This window comes from Peromyscus maniculatus, chromosome 10 (assembly GCF_049852395.1).
Source record: "Peromyscus maniculatus bairdii isolate BWxNUB_F1_BW_parent chromosome 10, HU_Pman_BW_mat_3.1, whole genome shotgun sequence".
In the NCBI taxonomy this organism is placed as follows: Eukaryota; Metazoa; Chordata; class Mammalia; order Rodentia; family Cricetidae; genus Peromyscus; species Peromyscus maniculatus.
This window is the reverse complement of record NC_134861.1, coordinates 88,323,201-88,343,856: the sequence shown is the minus strand read 5'-3', so window position 1 is coordinate 88,343,856 and position 20,656 is coordinate 88,323,201. Positions and strand designations below refer to the sequence as shown.

Here is a 20,656-nt window from a genome sequence, read left to right as displayed (position 1 = left end):
AAGGAGTGACGAGAAGCCATGTTCTGAAGGCCCTAGAGCTTGGACTTGGAAGGTCTGGTGCGGTGTGCGACAGAGTTTAGCGGCCATCCCATAGCTAAATGTGAGGAAGGTGGAGGCTTATTGCTGGCGAGGGGGAGTGTAATCGTACTCTCTCATTTATCCAAGAGCATGTCTGAAGCAAAGGGCAGGCATCATCCCATTCACAATTGTCATTCCAGTTATTGGCCAATCAAGAGCAGATGCTGGAGACTCTCATTGTTTATGTCACCGATAAATCACTATGACATCATAAGATTACAGCACAGGCTATGTGGATGTACTTGAGGTGAGACTGTTGTGATTGGGAAAAGGACATTAAAACAAGCTAACAGTGAGGAGAGCGAGACTCCTGGAGCAGTTTCTGACTTACTCCTGTCCCCAGCTTTATAAGTTGTGTTTCTCAGGATGACTCTGAGCAGGGCACTAAAGATAAATAGACCACGGTTGTTTCTCCAACACCTCACAGTGGGACTCTGGAATCTCACCCTACTGTTGTTCACCATGCATGGATCTTTCTGGCTCTCAGTTTTGTCCTGCTTCATCCAGGAACATTTGCATTGCTCAGGTGTGTGTGTGTGTGTGTGTGTGTGTGTGTGTGTGTGTGTGTGTGTGTGCGTGCGTGCGCAACTTCACAGGAGCATAAGATTAGAACCCCAGTAACACTACCAGGCAGTGTCAGGAGCCCTTATTTAGTAGAACACCTCCAATTAGAAAAGGGAAAACCAGGCATTTGTGATGAGAAACTATCCAACATGAACAGCTCAGAGGATCTCTCCTTGGGGTGGAGTTGATGCAGCTGGGGGGTCTCTCCTTGGGGTGGAGTTGGTAGATCTGGGGATCTCTCCTTGGGGTGGAGTTGGTGCAGCTGGGGGGGTCTCTCCTTGGGGTGGAGTTGATGGAGCTGGGGGGGTTCTCTCCTTGGGGTGGAGTTGGTAGATCTGGAGGGTCTCTCCTTGGGGTGGAGTTGGTAGATCTGGAGGGTCTCTCCTTGGGGTGGAGTTGCAGCTGGGGGGTCTCTCCTTGGGGTGGAGTTGGTAGATCTGGAGGGTCTCTCCTTGGGGTGGAGTTGGTAGATCTGGGGGGTCTCTCCTTGGGGTGGAGTTGGTAGATCTGGAGGGTCTCTCCTTGGGGTGGAGTTGGTAGATCTGGAGGGTCTCTCCTTGGGGTGAAGTTAGTAGATCTGGAGGGTCTCTCCTTGGGGTGGAGTTGGTAGATCTGGGGGGTCTCTCCTTGGGGTGGAGTTGGTAGATCTGGGGGGTCTCTCCTTGGGAAACCATCCCCCACTAGAGTCAATCCCCACTAGCTGGAGCCTCTGGACTTGGAGTTGTCAGATACTCATTTTTCAGATGCTCTTTCCCCTTCTGTAGCCCCTGGGCCTGTTGACCGTCCTCTGTGCGAGCATCAGCTTCCAGCCAGGAATGTGCTGGAGAGGGTCGCCAAGACATCGCTCCTGCCAGAGCCTGTGCTTTCAACCAGGAAAACTAATGAATCTGATAAAGTGTCCTCTTGAAGTGTCCAGAGGAGGCCGGAATTGGAGCAAGCAACAGTCAGACAGGAAGTTGGAGGCGATGTGCCACACACCTTCCAAAGCTCCAACAAAAACAGCCTCATGGGTATGGGCATTTGGCCATCTACTTTTCCTCTTTGCTATTTAATGATGTGAGGTGGTAGGTACTATCATATTAGAATCTAGATGCTAAAATGTGGTGTGCAGTCAAGCAAAATGAAATACCAGGTAATTAATTGGCTTTCTTGGAAAGGTTATACCTCCCATATCGCTGTACTCTGAAGGGTCACTGTTCTTCAAACACAAGATTCATGCGTGAACACTCCCTTTAATCAAATGACATTCTCCCAGTCTCAAAAGTGCATCTTCTCAGGTTAGCTCAGTGATCGCTGCCGTTGCAGTCTGGGTGGTATGCCCGCCCCCGCCAGAGGGAGTAGCACAATTAGGAGGTGTGCCCTTGTTGGAGTAGGTGTGGCCTTGTTGGAGGAAGTGTGTCACTGTGGGGGCGGGCTTTGAGGTCTCCTTTGCTCAAGCTTCACTCCATGTGACACTCAGACCACTTGCTGTTGCCCTCAAGTCAAGATGTAGGACACTCAGATCCTTCTCCAGCACCATGTCTGCCTGCACAACACCATGATGATAATGGACTGAACCTCTGAAATGAAATGTAAGCCACCGGAATTAAATGTTTTTCCTTTATAAGAGTTGCCATGGTTATGGTGTCTCTTCACAGCAATCAAAACCCTGACTAAATGCCACTGTTGTCTCACTCTCTCCTGGGGTCCCAAGGCCAAAGTCTGACCCATCCGGACCTGGGAGGCTTTGGCTCACTTGGTGGGTGTCCGGGGTTGCTAAGAGACATCAACTGGAAGCACGAATTACTGTTCCACAGTACAAAGATGAGTCGGGGACAGGAGACAGAGGAAGAAGAAATGAAAATGTCATGTCTATCCTGCTCCTCCAAGGCCTAGGGGGACCTCTCAGATGGCCTCTGGAGAGATGTCTCTCTCTTCTGTCAAAGCAGCCAGCCTCTGGGTTTTATGAAGCTGCAGTCTGCTGGGTGATGTCACCTTGTGTCTGCTTCCCGTCTCCCTGAATTGTTTCCTTCCCTTCACTCATACTTCCCTGGGACTGTAACTTCTAATCGCATATCACAGGAGCTACGCTTCATGGGCTAAGCCCTTTACACTCTGGTGGGCACCTTCAGCTTGAGGTAAATACAGTTACTCTCTACTTTGGTGATCAGCTCTTCACACTGAGTTTCTGCAGGAGGATGGAGAGGAGAGCCAGTCCATGGTACTGGGGAATAACAGTCTAAGCCCATGAGGTGTTCAGATATTCTAAAATTCTGGAATTCATGTGCTAACCTACAGAGGGAAAGCATAACATTGTCTTTCAATGTGTAATAATGTCCTTCACACTGAGACTGTTGAAAGGATTTCCTCTTCCTGCACCCCAAGAGCAGAGCCTCCAATTAGGGATACCCTGGACGAGACTGATGAATTTGGATGGGAGGAGCCTTGCCCTTCCTATGTTTTAGTTAGCATAAAAGTGCTAACTAAACAATGGGCTTCATTATGACATTGCCATACGTGCTTATCACCATCTTTTGCTCACATTTACCCTCAATCACTCTCCGGTTTGCCCCTGACTCAGCCCCTTCCTGCCCCCTAAGTAGGCCCTCTTGTGACTTCTTGTCACATACATATTGAAACCCAGATTGTGAGAAAGTGAGAAAACATGCAATATTGCTTTCTTTTTTGTCTTCCTTTCTTTGAGTGTATGTTATAGTAAGAAGAGCCATTTCAGTTTCAGTATAACAAGCATCAGTAGGTACAATCCACATAAAAGTGGAGTGTGGCTGGGCGGCGGTGGCGCACGCCTTTAATCCCAGCACTCGGGAGGCAGAGCCAGGCGGATTTCTGTGAGTTCAAGGCCAGCCTGGTCTACAGACACCAAAACTACACAGAGAAACCCTGTCTTGAAAAACCAAAAAAAAAAAAAAAAAAAAAAAAAGTGGAGTGTGATGGAATCCTGAGGCCAACAGATCATAGCTGTATTGCAGCCCATCAGCAGGTGCTTCCAGGCACTTGTAGTGCTTTGCAGTTTGCAGATAGACAGTAAAGAGACAAATATGCTCTAATATCATGCATGACTCTGCTTGTAAATCTTGTTAGTAAATCATGGAAATGATCACTCTGAGAGCTTAGCATCTCAACATTTATATTTTAATGCCTACTGACTTAGAGTTTCAATTGCTGTGAAGAGACACCATGACCACAGCAACTTTTTATAAAGGAAAACATTTAATTGGGGTGGCTTACAGTTTCAGAGGTTCAGTCCATTATCATCATGGTGGGAAACATGGCGACATGCAGGCAGACATGGTGCTGGAGAAGGAACTGAGAGTTCTACATCGTGACCCACAGGCAGCAGGAGGTGAACTGTGTCACCGGGCATCACTTGAGCATAGGAGACCTCAAAGTCCACCCCTACAGTGACACACTTCCTTCAAGAAGGCCACACCTACTCCGACAAAGCCACACCTTCTAATAGTGTCACTTTCTTTGCGGGCCATTTTCTTCAAGCCACCACATATACTGTGGTAAGATTTCATTGTTCTTTTTTTAAATAATTTATTTTTTAAAATAATTTTAAATAATTAATTTTCATTTTATGTACATTGGTGTTTTGTTTGCATGTATGTCTGTGTGAGGGTGTCAGATCCCCTGCAAGTGGGGTTACAGACAGTGCGAGCCGTCATATGGGTGCTGGGAATTGAACCCAGGTCCTCTGGAAGAGCAGCCAGTACTCTTAACTGCTGAGCCATCTCTCCAGTCCCCAATTTCATTATTCTTGATACAATTGTTGGTGCTGCCAAAGTAACTGCACCACATCTGGGACCCATGACATTATAGGCTGAGGCAGCACCTAGCCTACATCTACAGCGAGCAGATGTTTAAAGAGCATTGATGAGAACGATTGCTCAGCCGGGATTTTGAGATTCCAACTCTCTTGGTGAATAGTGTATAGTTTTAGAAGCTTGGAACTTGGACAATGGCTCTCTCATTAAAGTGCTTGCCACATAAGCATGAAGACCTGTGCTTGAATTATGTTAAGAAAAAAAAAAAAAAGCTGGGAACTGTGGTACATGCCTGTAATTCCAGTATTGAAGGGGATGAGACAGGAGGATCCCTGGAGCTCACTGGCCAGGTCACACAGTCTGGCCCAATCAGTGAGCTCCAGGTTCAGTGAGAGATGTCATCTCAAAAGGAAGAGGGAGAGAAAGAAAGAAGAAACGTGGTGAGCAATTGAAGAAGACGTGTGACATCAACTTCTGTCCTCTACACCCACTGGCACACACATGCCCACTGGCACGCACATGCCCACTGGCACACACATGCCCACTGGCACGCACATGCCCACTGGCACGCACATGTGCAGTCATGAATGTACACACACTAATAAATGTACACATCTAATAAACTTAGATCTGCTTTCCTTGAGCATGTTTTCTTCCTAAGATTTAGATAAAGAGTGGTGCTCCAGTGTTTTATACAAATAATAAATAAATAGAGAAAATAATTATCTAACCACATTAGTGTAATGAAGTCGGGTAGCATTAGACACTGACGGCGGCCAGATGTCTCAAATGCCGAAACCGTTGGTATGTAATTTGACCAAACTATTGAATTCCAACACTACAGGGGATTAATTTGATTTAGCTTTCTGTTTTATAGAAGTTATCACAAATATGTGATGTTTTCATTTAATTCAAAGTTTTGGACCGGAATGCTGATCCTTGTAACATGTATATTAAATAACTTCATGATATAGGCCAATTGCTAATTGGAAAATTTTATCACATCTAGAAAACCAGAGATTCATTCAGTGGAAATTGGTTACTAAGGATTATTCTGAGTTTCTGTCTGTCTGTCTGTTTCTCTCTCTCCACATGTACGCGTGCACGTGCACACACACACACACACACACACACACACACACACACACACACACAAACTCACTGACTCACAGATACTTGCTTTCTGAAACCAAGGACCGAAACCAAGAAACAACCCAGAGATCTAACTAAATTTGACACTTCTTAGTAAAACATAACTATTCATTTCAGCTCACAAATAAGTCATAAAATCGACGGCCCTTCTAAAGCTTGTGCACTCTCCTCTGCGTTCAGGCACAAAGGAGCTGAGTTTACACTCCCTGCCCTTCCGAGTCTTCCCTTTTATTTAGCACCTACCACATTCTCGCATGGCAGTGGGTGTCGGGGATGTGACACCAGCCAGCAACTCTGCCGCACAGAACTCAGCAGTCCGTCTGTCTCACCACCGTCCTGGCAAGTTAGTTTCGCCTCTCACTTTCTCACGAAAACCAACTCGAGGCTGGAGCTCACATTTCCCTTTCATTTCTAACTGAGGTCGTCGTCGTTACATCAATAGTGTATGTGTCAAGTTGTTCCCAGTCCCAAGCGTCAGAGAATAGGGTGTGCTTTCCTCGAGAACCAAGAACCTCAGAGGTGGCAGCTGCAATGCCATCCCACGGCTGAACAATGTCTATCCCTCTGTCGTCCTCAGATGTCTCGCTATCCCAAAGACCTAAAAGAGAATCCTAGGAGCTTGGAGAACCACTTCCTCACAGGAAGACGGACGGTCAGCAGCAGAAAAGGAGATGTGGGGTCTTCATTGCCTTCGAGCAGTTGAGGAAGTGTATCCCACATTTTTCTTTGCATCTCCTTGGCTACATTAAGCTACCTTGCAGAGAAGTAAGGAAACTTAGTATCTAATATGATCGACTCCTACCACGCAGCAGTGAGGGAGGAGAGTATTTATTCCAAAGGTAAATGAGAATTCTGCCACAAATGTGCAAGTGAAAGCCACAGGGAATTGAAAGTAAAGAAACAAGCAAACAAATGAACAAAAACTCCGAACAGGCTAGAAGATGGGACAGTGAGATGGTGAGCATGCTTAGGATGACTGGGGTCAAAGGCCATGAGCAAATCAGGGTCCCCCAATCCTCAATGCATTTGGGAGCTTGGGGGGAGGTTGTTTGTTTGTTTTCTGAGACAAGGTTTCACTGTAGAGTTATGGCTGAGCTGAACTTACACTATAGACCAGGCTAGCTTCAAGCTCAGAGATCTGCTTGCCTCTACCTCCTGAGTGCTGGGATTAAAGGTCTATGCCACTAAGCCTGGCTGGGGTGGTGGGGGAGTTTTAAGACAATAGCCATGATGGCAGGTGTAGCAAGCACTTGAGGAAAATTTATCAGAATAGCTGAAGCTCCCTGGCCTGCCAGCCAGTAGGGAAGAACCCTGACAAAGACACTCAGTTCTACCCCAAGTCTTCAGGACTTCTGGGAGAACGGACCGATGCTTCCCAAGTGAGCAATCAAGAAATTAACATATTCTGGTTCAAGCAGAGGAAGAAAGTTTAGGTGAGGTTCATTTTGTTGTGAAACACACAGGGAATTTTATTGATAGAAAAACAGGGAGCTGCTCTGGTGGTGGCAATGGTGAGCAGAACAACACCCTCGGAAAAGCTGTGGCGGACAGGGTAGGAGACAAGAGGGCAGGAGCAAATGGGTAAAAGTCAGTCTCCTGCAAGGTTCCAGCTCCAGATGTTGGCAAGATGACAGGAATCCAAGAGAATGGGAAATCAGAGATAAAGAGGAAGATTAGGCCTAAGCTTAACCAGCTCGATGAGTTATGACCTAGTGTCAAGCAGATGAACTCCAACTAATTTCTTTTTTTTTTAAGAAAAGAGGGGGATATTGAAGCTGCTGGGCTTCAAAAAGTGACAAGCACTAGATCCTGGCAAACTTCCAGAACCTTCCCATCTGTTTCTATGCATTCAGACGACTCTCCTCCGCTCTCCCAGGCTATTGACAGAACACAGCAACCCCACACTTAAGTTTACATGTCGTATTTCTTCCCATCCTCTCGTGCGCTGACAGTTCTGAGTCCTTGGAAAATATCTGATTGACCCTCTCTAGGTCAGGTGGAATCTATTGTACCTTAGCAAATGCTAGGGAAACACAATTTTGTGATGGGACCACAGCTTCTGGGAGTTCACTGCTGAAACTGGGGGTGGGGCGTTCTAAGAAAAAATTCTGCCATGTGGTACGAAGACATCCCAGGTATATGCTCAGCGCAGGTGTCTGCTGGGTAGCCCTGAACACAGCAGAGGTTGGTACAGTATGGCTCTACCCAGCTCGGGACAGCAGGGCTCTTGGTGATCACCAAGCCTTGCAGCAGGATTTCCATCTAACCTTGTGGTGTACTGGGGTTCACGTGTCCTCCCATCACACTTATGGTTACCATGGAAGGTGGGAAAACATTGAAAGTCCAGTTTATTATCTTAGGATTTCTCCTGCTGTGAAGAGATGCCATGACCATGCCAACTCTTATAAAGGAAGACATTTAATTGGATGCAGAGGTTCAGTCCATTATCATCATGGCAGGACATGGCAGCATGCAGGCAGACATGGTGCTAGAGAAGGAACTGAGAGTTCTACATCTTGAGCCAGAGGCAACAGGAGGTGAATTGTGTCACTGGGCATAGCTTGAGCATAGGAGACCTCAAAGCCCACCCCTACAGTAACACACTTCCTCCAAGAAGGCCATATGAACTCCAACAAAGCAACATCTCCTAGTAGTGCCACTCCATATGGGAGCCATTTTCTTTCAAATCACCACACACAATGTCACATGGTGTTTGGAGAGAGGAAGGGTGTATGGAAGGGAAGAGCCACACTAGCCCCAAGAGCAGAGATGGTGGCCATTCCCTCACCAAACGGGTCATCTCCCACAAGACAGACTGTGTAGGTGTGACTGCCGAGATCACAAAGTCCACAGAATGCAAAGGGTGCAGTTTGGGAAGTGACCAACAACACACTTCATACATTTGAAATCATCTTCCAGGAAATACTGTAACTCACTTTTAACAAAATTTTAAAAAGGTAAACATTCTGGACCACCCAGTCATCTGGATCTGGTAAGATAGCATGAAACAGTAGACAGAATCCCGGCTTTATAATGAAAAACCTCTTGGTTTGAAATCCCAGCTGGCTAACTGGGAGAATTCATTCCTCTTGTTTACCTTTTTATTTACTTCTTTCTCATAAATTACATTCCCGACCATGGTTTCTCCCTCTCTCTCCTCCTAGTTCTCCCCCACCTGTGGTGGTATTATGTTCCCCGAAATATTGTGCATGCTAATAAACTTATCTAGGGTCAGAGAAAGAATAACCACAATATTAAATGTAGAAGTTAGGCAGTGGTAGCACATGCCTTTAATCCTAGCACTTGGGAGGCAGAAATCCCTCTGGATCTCTGTGAGTTCAAGGCCAATAAACTTATCTGGGGTCAGAGAAAGAATAACCACAATATTAAATGTAGAAGTTAGGCGGTGGTAGCACATGCCTTTAATCCTAGCACTTGGGAGGCAGAAATCCCTCTGGATCTCTGTGAGTTCAAGGCCACATCTGCCGTGGGATGTTCTGTATGGCAAGTGTGTTGCTCTGATTGGTCAATAAATAAAACACTGATTGGCCAGTGGCCAGGCAGGAAGTATAGGCAGGATTAACAGAGAGGAGAAAAGAAAGAACAGGAAGGCAGAAGGAGTCACTGCCAGCCGCCGCCAGGACAAGCAGCATGTGAAGATGCTGGTAAGCCACGAGCCACATGGCAAGGTATAGATTTATGGAAATGGATTAATTTAAGCTATAAGAACAGTTAGCAAGAAGCCTGCCACGGCCATACAGTTTGTAAGCAATATAAGTCTCTGTGTTTACTTGGTTGGGTCTGAGCGGATGTGGGACTGGCGGTTGACAAAGATTTGTCCTGACTGTGGGCCAGGCAGGAAAACTCTAGCTACACACATTGGAAACAGCCAGGCATGGTGACATACACCTTTAATCCCAAGAAGTGAGGCTTTAATTCCAGGGAGTGATGGCAGATAGCAGAAAGGCATATAAGGTGTGAAGACCAGGAACTAGAAGCATTTGGCTGGTTAAGCTTTTAGGCTTCTAGCAGCAGTTCAGCTGAGATCCATTTGAATGAGGACTCAGAGGCTTCCAGTCTGAGGAAACAGGATCAGCTGAGGAACTGGCGAGGTGAGGAAGCTGTGGCCTGTTCTGCTTCTCTGATCTTCCAGCATTCACCCCAATAACTAGCCTCAGGCTTGGTTTTATTAATAAGACCTCTAAGATTCATGCTACACCCACCCTTCCACCCCTTCCCCAGGTCTACTCCTCTTCCATTTCCCTTCAGAAAAGAGCAGGCCTCCCAGGGAGACCAACCAAACACTGCATAACAAGACACAATAAGACTAGGTACAAACCCTCATATCAAAGCTGGACAAGGTGACACAGTAGTATGAAAGAGAAAGTTTCCCAAGATCAGGCAAAAGAGTCAGAGACACTCCATTGTCACTGTCTCACTGTTAGGGGTCCCACAGAACCCCAAGCGAAACAACCATAACATGTATGCAGAGGACCTGGCACACAGACCCATGCAGACTCTGTGATTTCAGCTCCAGTCTCTGTGAGCCCCTATGAGACCTGCTTAGTTGATTCTGCAGGCCATGCTCTCCTGGTGTCCTCAACCCCTATGGCTCCTACAACCTTCCCCCCCCCCTTCTGTGGGTTCCCCGAGCTCCACCTAATGCTTGGCTGTGGGTTTCTGCATCTATTTCCATCAGCTGCCAGGGGAAGCCTCTCTCATGATGATAGGGCTAGGCACCAATGTATGAATATCACAGAACATCATTGGGAATCATTTCATTGACTTTTCATTTCTGGTTCTACCCTAGGTCTCTGGGCCACCCAGCTTCTGGTTTCTGGCTATCCAGGCAGGGTTGGGCATGGGATCCCTATCGTGGCATGGGCCTCCAGTTGGACCACGGGCCACTCCCACAAGCTCTGAGCCACCATTGTCCCAGCACATCTTGCAGGCGCAACCAGTTGTAGGTTGAAGATTTTGTGGCTGGATTGGTGTCCCAGTCCCACCACTGGAAGCCCTGCCTGGTTACAGAAGATGGCTGGTTCAGGCTCTGTATCTCCCTTACTAGGAGTCCTTTTTAAAAAAAAAAATAAATAAACTAGTGGTGGAGAGACATATCTTTTCGACAAGACTGTGAAGATCAATTTCTGTGAAGATGAATTTTTCATCGTGGCAGGTGGGAAGCAGCATGAGTGATTATTCAAATCTGAAGGACAAATGTTTCTATAACAGACCCAAGAGATGACTCCCGTTTCAGCTGGCTGGCCCGCTGTAGCAAGTGACTGGTGTGGGGACAATAAAGTGGGAGCCAAGACTGGGAATGCAGGGCTGTTGGGGTCAGCCGGATGTGATCTGGGACATTTTCTCTTCTAAGGACATCTCTTCCCTGTGGGTAGCAGAAGTGGCTCTTTCAGTGACTGCCGCCAAACATGCCAACCTGCTGATCTCCTTTTTATCTCCAGGACTCACATGGCGGAAGGAGAGAACTGACTTCTGAAAACTGCCCACCCCGAATCAATAAAGTCAATATTTTTCTTTAAAAAAAAGAACATTCCTTAATTATCGAGCAGGCCTCTTGGCAGTATTTCAGGGGTGATAAAACTAGGTAGAAACACTTGGAAACTCATCTGATATGCATGAGACTGACGTTGTCAAACTCCAGGGACCCCACAAAGCAGCCTGTTTTGGGCACAGAGAATTCTGCTCTGGAGAGTTGACTCATGGAGGTGGGAAGTGAATTGGGGAAGGACACAAAAGCCCTGACACAGTTTCCCTTGGTCACTTGTGCTCAGGAGACTGTGGGTGAGGGTGATGTCCTAGAAATGAAGACTTGGGGATTTTCATTTGGCTGTACATCTGTTTTCTCTAGAGGTCACCCAGGACACAACAGGAACATCCGAACACAAACAGGCTTGCACTGTGCAAGAGAAAGCCTTGCACAGGGAAATCGGCTTGCTGGGTTCAGGCCTTCCAGAAGCTACTTGGTTTTCTCCAGGCAAGCCCCCTGAGGCTTCTTAAGATCAGTCTTCTACATTTAATTATTTTTTTTTCACTTTGCTTCAGCTGTCCTCAAGATAATAGAACATTCTGTGGTTCTTTGACTAGTTCACTGATCACAGATACAATCCTCTCTGAAGCAATTTGTCTCCAAGAAGTTCTACAAAGCCATAGAGCTCTCTCACCCAGTACAATACTCAGATGCCTTACCCTTCACCTTAGCCTCTTTCCCAGTATTCCAAACATGATAGTGGGTACGTTAGGATGATTGGTGGACAACCTAAACATTGGCATTGCTTATTTTGAAAATAGGCAAAAGGCCAACAGGATTAAGGCAGGAGGAGAACTGAGAAGAAAGGATATGTTCAGAATAAAGGGTGAAGAAATCCACCAGAAGCCAAAAGGGGAATCCCACTCTTTTTGCATGAACTTAGTTCCTCTTTTACATACTTGGTCGGATGGTATAATTAGCTTAGGAGACCGAGCAACTTCAAGGCATTTGGAAGTCCCCTCTAGTCCTCATTTCAAAAGGATCCTCTCAATCTGGTACTGAGCACAAATGTGCTGAATCAGGTCCTGCAGGCTTTCTGTCTGCCAGGAGGGAAGGGACTCTTGGAGGTGGTAGTTATCAGGAAGTCCAACTCACTTTCTGGTAAAGAAAACACAGGGAATGACCCGAAATTTTGGACTATCCAAGTACACTCAGATGACAGTTTTTCAATTGCTGACTGTACACATTTCGGCCCCAATCATTGCTACCTCTTTCCCAATCAAGGGGACTATATCCTCATCAAAAGCAGTGCTAGTTAAACATCAGAAGTCAGACACCACAAGAGTCAGATTGAAAGCCACCAAAAGGAACCTTGCTTAAATTGCTGTCTAAATACTGAAGACTGCATTCACAGTGTCCAGGCAAGGATCTCACCCTACAGTACCTCCCCCAAAGACATGCAAAACATCAAATAAACCAGTGTCCTTCTAATCTATTGAAGAATTAGAATTAGTTTTAATGATTTGGGAAAGCTACGAAGGAACTAGCGAGACAAGCTGTGAAAGACTCCAGCAGTTGGCAGATGGGAGCCGTCTAGACATGAGCTGACTCACCTGGGCATAAGTGTATTGCTCTAATATGAAGGCAGAAACTGCTGTTATAGTTTGAGGGAAAAGGCTATCCGCTTGGATGATAAACCCAACTCTAAGTGAATCGGAGTAAAAATGACCCCCAAAGGTAGACTATGAAAAGGATAGCAAAACGCTTCAACTGTCCACGAGCAGAGGTGATATCAGGCTTTCCTCACGCCTTGTTGGTGGCCCTTGATTATTTATATTAAGGCACATTCATGGAGCTTGAGAGATGGCTCAGTAGTTAAGAGCATTGGCTACTGTTCCAGAGAATCCAGGTTCAACTCATGGCACCCACATGGAGGGCTGACAACCTTCTATAACAGGATCTGATGCCATCTTCTGATCTCTGCAGGTACCAGGCACATACATGGTGCACAGACATACATGCAGGCATACACAAATAAAATTTTTTAAAAACTAAATTATATTAAGGAGCATCCTTATGGGTGGTCTCATCTTGCTCCTGGGAATAATGTGTTTCATGAATCCTCTTCAAAGGTTACTGTGGGATCAGGCCTCTCTGGCATCCTTCTGACCAGCCTGTCCATTTTCCTCACTATGCTCATTTTGTTCCAAGGATTCTTGATCTCTGCTCTTCTGGGATCTCATTATCACCATGGCTGCCAGGGAGTTCAGTTGCATGACAATGTCTACTGTCTGTTCCAGTTCATAGTTCACTGCCAATGCTCATGTCAATTCACCAGCACATTCATTAGAATATTGGCAAAAAGTAGTCTCCCTGAGGAATGCGGTCTCCTGAGGAATGCGATCAATACTTAGAGTGTGCATCATAGACTTCGGTCTTACACTAGATCTATTTCAGCAAGATTCCTTTCTCAGTATCCTCTATGTAGTTCTGGCATTTCTACTTCATTTCATCATCATTTTTGAGCTTCCAAAAGCTATCCAGCATATTCACTCAGCGTCCTGTCCAGGCGTGAGATCCAAGGTCAAGGATGAATGGCCTCATATCAACAAATTTCCATGCACCCAGGCTTATATTTCTGCAGCCTTGGCTGACTATTCTCTACTCCATCCCCAGGATTTTTCCCTGACATTTGTTTGCATCTGATGCAGGTTCTATGGCTCCTTGCCCACCTTAACTTCCTCAGGATGCTTCGGCTGATACTTGGTCCTGGCTACACATTTGGTGGATGGGAGATTGGGTGGAGGCAAAGCCTGAAATGGCAAGCATTTTATAAGGCATGTGTCTTGTTTGAGGCTTCACCAAACTCTGCAGGGTAAGGAACAAGCCTTGAATTCCATCAGCAGTTTGAAATACTTGCACAAACTGAGAGGGCTTCAGGAAAGCCAAAATTCTTAAGTCTATCTGATCAGATGTTCTCATCCTAATTCTCAGACTTTCTTCTTCCCTAGTAAGGACAGAACTGCTTTGTGCAGGATTCTTAAGCTAACTAGGATCCCAGCCTTTTCTGAAGTTCTGTCTCTAACATTGACTACTATACCTGCTCTTCACCTGGCTATAGAGTTGTAGGAGACAAATAAAGACCCCCGTGACACAGACTTTAGGAGGGCATATCCTCAAGATCATACAAGTGCTGATCTTGCAGCAGCTTAACCCTAAAGCCTCTGAAACATTGTCCTTTATTGCGCCTTAGGTATCTCATTCTTCTTGGCCTACCTCTGATCCCTGTTCTGCTATGCTGGCCTTCAAACGCAAAATCTTTCAAACTGTCAAGGAGGGGCTTGGGTTAGCTCAGTCAGCACAGTGCTTGCCTTATAAACATAAGGACCTGGGTCTGATGCTTGGATCCACCTTAAAAAAAAAAAAAAAGGAAAAGCAAGTTTCATGACACACTTTTAATTCCAGCACAGAGGAGGCAGATAAGTGGATCTCTAGGATTGCCGGCAAATTCCAGGCCAGTAAGAGACCCTGTCTGAAAAACAAAGGCAGTTGAGGCCTGAGGAACAGCACCTAAGGCTGTCCTCTGACTTACATAAGTGAACACACTTGTGGACCCACGTGCACACGAACATGCACATACATACAAAGTGTCAGGGAGGCCATGTGAATCCCGCAGTTTCCCGAAAACTATTGGTTAACATATCTGAGTCTATCATTTTATCTTTCTACCAAGTCAGTGCTTCTAAGCACAGAATGGGTGGCTGTTTTCCTCTTCCCCTTACCTCACAAATCCTCAAGACGCCACGTAGGCTAGTTTCTTCTCCCACACATAGTTCATTCCAGTTGGTTCTATCAACCCTACTGTTCTCCAATTCCAGGAAATATCTTCACTCCATGTACTTATTGCCACACAGCTAGTGAGCCACCCAACTTCACAATCCCATCCTCTGAGTCTGCCTCCTTTGCCAGTGGTCTTAGTTTGAGTTTCCTAGAAACAGACTGAAGATGGAGATCCTTAAGTGCTTAATGGGGTGAAGAATCTCAGGAGAAAGAGCGAGTGTGGAAGGTGGGCAAGAATGTCACCCTGGGCAGCTTCTCTTTGGTCTGGTGCCACAGAAGTTCTGAGGCACAAACTGCACCATTAAATTAGCTCCACTGTCCAACAAAAGGGGGCTGGCCTTTTGTGCCTAGAGACCATCCCTGGTCAAGGTCTGGCCCCATCGTGAGGGTAAAGGAACAAGGGAGGTAATATAGTTACCCCTAAATTTCTACTTGCCCAGAATCAATTGTCTGGAGAAAAGGGCAGCTGTGAGCTCTCACTGGCCAGCATTCACGGCATCCTAGGGATGGATGCTCTTATAGTCTGGATGACTCCTGAAGGCTTGTACATTAAGGGTTTGGCTGTCAGCTCCTGGTCTTTGGTGGAAGTGGTGGACTATGGGGGCTCTGCTTTAATCAACCAGTTCTCTGATGGAATCATAATTTGATGACATTATTGGGAGGTGGCAGATACAGGAGATGGGGTCTGGTTGGAAGAGGTGTTCCCACTCCCCTTGTCTCTTTCTTTCCCTGCTTCTTGTTCACCATGAGGTGAACAGCTTTGTTCCACCCCACACTTCTAGAACCCATGTTCTGCCTCATGTTGTGCCCCAAGCCATAAAACCAGCCAACGGTAGAATGCCTCAAAGCCCACTAACTGGGCAAAGGGATTTATTTTGCTTCAACCAAGCTCTGTGGCTAACAGGAGAATCCCTTTTAATGCCACAGCTTTGGAAACTATGACCCAAAGGAAAACACAGAAACTCAGTTTACCTGTGTTTCTAGCTTCACTGCTCATGGCTGTGCTACAGTCTACCACCGTGACTAACGCTTACCTGTGGTGATTTGGGCTGGAACCAGGCAAGAGATGTATAGCATCCCACTCCAAGCATCTCCCTTGACTTCTCTCACTGAGGGTTTCTCTGGTTCCAATAAGGGCTTGTTTTACCTGTGTATATGGAAGTGTGGAAGTACCAATGATTTCATGACAACCCCTCCCCCCAAAAGAAATCACCTCAACCGATTCCAGATGGGAGCCACTAGAGGAATACTCCACTTTCTCCATTCCTTGTTAAGACAAAACTGAGGCATGATCTCAGTGGATGCTCAGGAAAGTCCCAGTGGGAATTAAACCCAGTGGCTCATGTGGTGTCCCCAATTCACACGATCTGACTTTCGTCCTTTGCAGATAAGGATAAGTCCAGTGCGTTGGTTAGCAGCCCCAGCCATTAGCACCTTCAGGCTCTGTCTTTGAGAACTAAATCTTATTCTTCTGGCATGGCCCACATCTAGTGATGGTGCAAGGTGGTGGGAAAAAGGTACAGACATTTGGGTTCTGTGCAGGATTATGCCAAAAGACAACATATTCTCCAGAGCTACTTGCCAGGCTGGACAAGGCATTGCTGGGCTGCAGCATGACTTGACTGTTTAATCCTTCCACTTATTCGTTCCTTTCACAGATATTGATCTCTCAAAAACATCTTCATGCAAAGTTCGCATAGCCCCGCTTCTGGAAAAAAAAAAAAAACTATCTATAGTGCTTTTACCCTCTCCCTCCCTAAGCCTTCACTTGTTCCGACTGGGACCATCAATAATCCCCCTGAACTCAGCATCCACCCCTGTTAAAGGGGACGCAAACTAGAACCACCATGAAAGAAGAGACCAGACCTTTCTCACTCCAGCTTCCTCCTTCCATGCAGAGGTGATCCCAGCGAGTAAGCCATGCTCGGCTTTTCTCTCTCCATTTATCTCTTCCCCCCTGGATGGAGAGTGTTTCCATGGCCCAACTTGTTCCTCTCCAAAGCGAGAGGCTGTACATAGAGATCACGTGTGTTTCCCCATTCCCACGTGCAGTCAGTTTTCTAGAGACAATTCGTGATTTAGAGCGGTCTGTGGTTGCCCCGGTTACTGGATTGGCTAAGCATCTGAATCTACACACTTGCTTTGAGAAGTCCATGGCCTGTGATTTCCAATATTCTCCGGTGTCAGCTGTGAGAGTATGCAACCTGCTGGCGTTTGCTTTGTGTCTGTGTGTGTTGTTTAGGAACTCAGAAAAGAAAGAAAATAACCACATGTGACATTCCCAAACCCCCGCCCCCACACTCACCTTGGGAGCAAGCTCCGGCTGTGCTGTGAGATCACTGGGCATGTATCCAGGCAGGGAGGTTCCTTCCTCAAATGTGCTACCTACACACTAGCCTACAGGAAACACAGGTGCTGGGATCAGGCTCTGAAATGTCCCTTGTAGGCTCTTGTGTTGACACCTTTATCTCCAGTGGATGGTGCTAATTCTGAGTGTTTCTGGAAACTTTGGGGAGCAGGGCTTGGCTGGAGGAAGCAGGTTACTTGAGGTGAGTACTTGGGGGTGGATTGCTACCTGTTGTTTCCTGTCTACCATACTGTGAATTGCTCCTGTCTGTCACATGTCTGTCACCGTGATGTTCTCAGGTATGGAGCCAAACACTCCTGGACTAAACCTTCTGAACGGTGAACCACAATAAGTGTTTGCACACCTCTGGTAGGGATTTTGGCCACAGACATGAGAAAAGTAAGCTAACATATTAGCTGAGCAGGGACCTCAGTCTTCTACCTTTGCCTATGCCCTGGCCTTCACTGGACATCCACTAACAGGTTCCAGCTCAGGGGTTAGACCAGCCCTGTCTCAATTTCCCACACTGCACTGTACCTTTGGGATCTTTATACCCAGACATTCATTCCTTGTCTCCACATCAGAGTAACACGATGGTCTGAAGGCTCTCCCTACTGTCCGACAACTGTTCTTTTTACCCTCATACTATGAGGAGCCTTTGCACATGTCTGCTTCACATTGTATCACTGGCAAGCAGCTAGAGGAGCTAGTTGGCTCAATCTGCAGGTGAAGCAAGGGATTATGACATCGATGTAGTAACGGCTCTCAACCTCATCACCTGTCCATTCTTCTCACTATACTGTGTCCTCTATTACATATTTCTGCAACTTCCTGAAAGTCATCCCTACCTGCATGTCAGTGCAACCTTGCCTGTAAACCCAATAATTAAGGTTGATGATGCTGATGTCATCAAAAGACTATTTTTTTCTGCTAATACTACTTTCCTGACTACTCATCCTACTTCATGAACTTTGCCACCCCACTGGGAAAAATTCTCCAGGACCAGTGACTCTTCCTGCTGTTTGTAACTAGCCTGCAGGAGGTAATGACTGTCCAAGTTTGTCCTGATGATGGAACCCCTCTTGCCAGTGTGGCCTTGATGGATGGGTAGTTTTGATTTTTACAGACAAATCCTGGTACCAATTTTGTCAGTTCAATACTCCAGTAAATGGATGCTGAAATGTAATTATAAGTAATTAGAAATATAAGAGGTTTGTTGACATATAAAGTATTTCATAATGATCATAGACACAGAATTACATGTCAGTCTTGTAAAAGAGTACAATACATGCAGAGGTCTTTTGGGTTGGTTAATATGTCTGTCCTCCTTATTGCCACCTTTACTTCATTAGGGCTATACTGTGTTCTTGACTGTTCTAAGTACCATCTGACTATGTGTTGCACACTGATATAATATTATATCCTGAGAGCATAAACAGGGAAAAACTCAGACCCCACTTCATAGTGTCTGTGAACACTGATGTCATTGAGAGACCCTTTCCTTAGTGACTTTAACAATTAGTTCTCTCTCCTAATACTACATTCTTGGCTGCTCACTTTCTTGTTTATCAGTCCTAGGATTGAGCCGTCCTCCTACCTAGCATCACAGGATATAAAGCATTTGACCTCCACATGCACAAGATGTGATGCTTATTGCACAAATCCTAATTGGTCTTATAATAAAAACCCAGAGCCAGATATTGGGGTAAATGCGGAAAGATCAGGGGAAGTGAGTCACAACCACTTCTCACTCCGCCAACTCCTCAGCCAAAAGAGGAAGATCCTGTCTCCATGAATCCTCAGACTGAATGCCTCTGAGTCTTGTCTCCATCTACCTTGTATTCCTTTCTCTGCCCAGCCATATCACTTCCTGTCTCAACCTTCCTAGTGCTGGGATTAAAGGCATGTGACTCCCAAGTACTGGGATTAAAGATGTGAACCATCACCACCTGGCTCTGTTTCTCTTTTAGACTGGATTCATCTCCCGTAATCCAGGGTTGTCTTGAACTCACAGAGATCCATCTGCCTCTGCCTTCTGAGTGCTAGGATTAAAGGTGTGTGCCACCACTGCCTGGCCTCTATGGCTAACTCTGACTGGCTCTGCCCTCTAATCTTCAGACAAGCTTTATTTGTTAGAACATATACAAAATATTACCACCGACGCTTGCCTAACTGGGGAAAGCATTAACTCAAGTTCACTGAAAAAAAGCAGCTCACATCTGTGTTGAAGATTCTGCAGCTCTACTGATGGATTAGAACTTTGGTGATTGCAGGAAGGTGGAATGCTACAGACTGAGAGCCAACGTCATCATGGGCTATACTTAGTTCCTTTCACAGCCATTGATCACTCACTTCTGGCTCTGATTTAACATCCTTTGACTATCAGGTAAAACCTTTGAAATGAATTGATTGAGCAGACTCTTAGCTTCCACCAGTCTCCAAGTCAAGAATGCTCTGGGCCTCTGAAACCTAGAGCAGAGATCTCTTACTTCCTCAAACTTGCCTAACCCCACACTAATGTATTCAGTGCATTGCACTGGTTTATTAATTCTTTTGCTCTGTGACTATAAACGCTTCACACCAAGGGTGAAGTGTGTCATTCAGGACAGCCTGAATCCATGGTCCTGGACCATGGTTACCCACATTTGGCTTGGAATAAACTATCTCCTATCTGCCCTTCTCAAAAAAGTATTCAGAGGGGAACAAAGGGGTCAGAGTTTAGAACACTTTACACATTAGACAATACCTTGCTCAACTCAAGGGACCTCAACAAATATTACAAATGTTACACAGTGAAGTTCCTGGTTGGCCAGAAAGGACAGGCAGGCTCTGGTAACCCAACCATATTAACCAATGGCTAGGTGCTGCCTGAATTTCTGGTTGGGCCTAACTGCAGAGGGAAGCCATTTGCTAGCTGCTTTTCTCCATGGCTCCACCATCAGCTCGTTCTTCAAAGTGGATCTGAGCTGGGGTTCTCCATGGCTTCCACAGAATGTTAATTTCCTAAGGAAATTCTCCACAGCATGTAAAGCAAAGCTTAGATGCTGAGCTCTTTGTAAGCTTGGATCTAAAAGTTCCTTTTTAAAAGTGAGGAAAGAGGGCGGCACACGCCTTTAATCCCAGCACTCGGGAGGCAGAGGCAGGCGGATCTCTGTGAGTTCGAGGCCACCCTGGTCTACATAGCAAGTTCCAGGAAAGGTGCAAAGCTACACAGAGAAACCCTGTCTTGAAAAACCAAGAGAGAGAGAGAGAGAGAGAGAGAGAGAGAGAGAGAGAGAGAGAGAGAGAGAGAACAGTTGTAGGAGGGGCAAAGAAACAACACCAGGCTGTACAGGCTCAGGGAGGGAGAAAGGGAGGGAGGGAGGGAGGGAGGGAGGGAGGGAGGGAGGGAGGGAGAAGGAAGGAAGGAAGGAAGGAAGG

The 20,656-nt window shown here is 46.2% G+C and overlaps 2 long non-coding RNA genes across 4 annotated transcripts; one reads left to right on the top strand and one right to left on the bottom strand.

The window, feature by feature from the left end:
- The first annotated feature begins 207 nt into the window (after positions 1-207).
- LOC143267658 (uncharacterized) lies at positions 208-11,110 on the top strand. 2 transcript variants are annotated; one of them, XR_013043032.1, is made up of 3 exons: positions 208-325; positions 1,407-1,652; positions 10,372-11,110. It is a non-coding gene; the product is annotated as an uncharacterized LOC143267658 (long non-coding RNA). The 2 variants fall into 2 exon arrangements; XR_013043031.1 differs by lacking the exon at positions 208-325 and adding an exon at positions 338-604.
- Positions 10,644-17,950, bottom strand: LOC143267657 (uncharacterized). Of its 2 annotated transcripts, XR_013043030.1 has the most exons (6): positions 17,774-17,950; positions 17,195-17,286; positions 15,924-16,036; positions 14,832-15,048; positions 12,009-12,207; positions 10,644-10,947 (listed from the first exon to the last, which is right to left on the bottom strand). It is a non-coding gene; the product is annotated as an uncharacterized LOC143267657 (long non-coding RNA). The 2 variants fall into 2 exon arrangements; XR_013043029.1 differs by lacking the exons at positions 10,644-10,947; positions 12,009-12,207 and adding an exon at positions 14,490-14,581 and having other exon boundaries at positions 17,774-17,946.
- Between the last annotated feature and the right edge of the window lie 2,706 nt (positions 17,951-20,656).